The 1,925-nt window shown below is 47.0% G+C and overlaps 1 pseudogene; it reads right to left on the bottom strand.

Annotated features, from left to right (window-relative positions):
- Positions 1 to 300: 300 nt before the first annotated feature.
- On the bottom strand, positions 301 to 973 carry LOC122175025 (annotated as a pseudogene).
- Between the last annotated feature and the right edge of the window lie 952 nt (positions 974 to 1,925).

Genomic DNA, 1,925 nt, shown 5'->3' on the forward strand with positions numbered 1-1,925 from the left:
TGGGCAATATTGGTAGATGGTTGTACTAGATAATCTCAGTGGTCTTTTCCAACTTTAATGATTTTATGATTTTATTATGGAATTCTTGTTTTACAATGTAACCTATGCTAGAAATACTGTGGAAGCTTTTAGTTACCCCTGTTTGGCTTTTCTTAAATAATTCCAGTAAACATTCTCTCCACATTTTCCTCATCCTGCTACAGAATGATGGCAAACAAATATTTTACCTAAGTCATGAAAGAAGCTATTGAATTAGTCTTAACTGAGGATTTGGAACTACAGAGATAAGGAATGAATAATCTAGAAGACCCAGAATAACAACCCCAGAGCCATTCCAGTCACTGCTTCAGCAAGCATGCCCAGTGCAAGATCTCCTTCACTGTCACAGTAACGTTCTCAAACGATGACATTGCAGGGAGTTGGCCATATGATCTGTGGTATGGATACTGGTAGGAAACATCATAGGCTTGTCCATTGGAGGCATAGAAGACATGAAGACCCACAGTGGGATATGCACCATTGTACTGACCCTAGCCATAGCCATAGAACTCAGGTGATGGTGTAGCATAAGCTGTTTAAGGAGGAGGAACTGAGGAAATTGCTGTCTCATCGTACATCACATCAGATCCCACATAGCCTATGTTTGTTCTGGCATCCTGAAGAGCAATTTTCTATGCCAAACAGTCATCTGCACTTTCTGCACAGAGAATGATGGTCTTACCATCCCGACAAACAATCTGCAGTAAACAATCTTTCTGCTTTCCTTCCGGAGGCTGGAAATCTCAATATTCATTCCCCATATTTTGAGGTTGATGCAATAGATTCTCATGTGGATTTTAACTTCTCTATCATGGTGATTCTGATTGTCACAGAATATTAAATGGCCATTAGACCACAGGTCAAACCAGTTCTTCTTCCAGTGCCTCAAGATAGTGCTTTGTTGGAGCAGCCAGCCACTCTTCACAAATGTCATTGTTGCTTAATCTGCCCTGCTCCCACTGCAGCCTCGCTCCACCAGCGGGCAGTGCCAGCCCCGCCCTGACATCAGCCTGCCATACCACCCCAGCCAGCTCCTATGGAGCAGATTGTTTTGAGGGAGATCACGCAGCATGTGCAGGACAACCAGGGGATCAGGCCTAGCCAGCATGGGTTCACAAAGGGCAGGTCCTGCTTGACCAACCTGTTCTCCTTCTATGATCTAGTGACCCATCTGATAGACGAGGGAAAGGTTGTTGATATAGTCTACCTAGACTTCAGCAAAGCTTTTGACACTATCTCCCGCAGCATTCTCCTGAAGAAACTGGCAGCCCATGGCTTGGACAGGTACACTCTTGCTGGATAAGGAACTGCCTGGAGGGCCGGGTCCAGAGAGTGGTAATGAACGGAGCTAGATCCAGCTGGCAACCGGTCACAAGTGGTGTTCCCCAAGGGTCGGTTCTGGGGCCTGTCCTATTCAGTACCTTCATTGGTGACCTGGATGAGGGCATTGAGTGCACCCTCAGTAAGTTCGTAGATGACACTAACTTGGTTGGAAGTGTTGATCTGCCTGGGATTAGTGAGGCCCTACAGAGGGATCTGGACAGTCTGGATTGCTGGGCTGAACCCAATGGGATGAGGTTCAACAAGGTCAAATCCTTGGTCCTGCACTTTGGCCACAACAACCCCAGACAACACTACAGGCTTGGGGCAGAGTGGCTGGAAGGCTGTGTAGAGGAAATGGACCTGGAGGTATCGGTTAACGCTCACGTTTCTACACTGTTTCTGTGTAGAAACAGCAGGAACAGGGAAGTGATTGTCCCCCTGTACTCAGCATTGGTGAGGCAGCACCTCAAGTACTGCATCCTGTTTTGGGCCCCTCACTGCAAGAAAGACACTGAGGCTCCGGAGCAGGTTCAGAGAACAGGAACAAAGCCGGTGAGAGTTCT

The sequence above is a fragment of the Lagopus leucura genome, unplaced genomic scaffold (assembly GCF_019238085.1).
Source record: "Lagopus leucura isolate 7727_CA_CO unplaced genomic scaffold, USGS_WTPT01 Super-Scaffold_650, whole genome shotgun sequence".
Classification (NCBI taxonomy): Eukaryota; Metazoa; Chordata; class Aves; order Galliformes; family Phasianidae; genus Lagopus; species Lagopus leucura.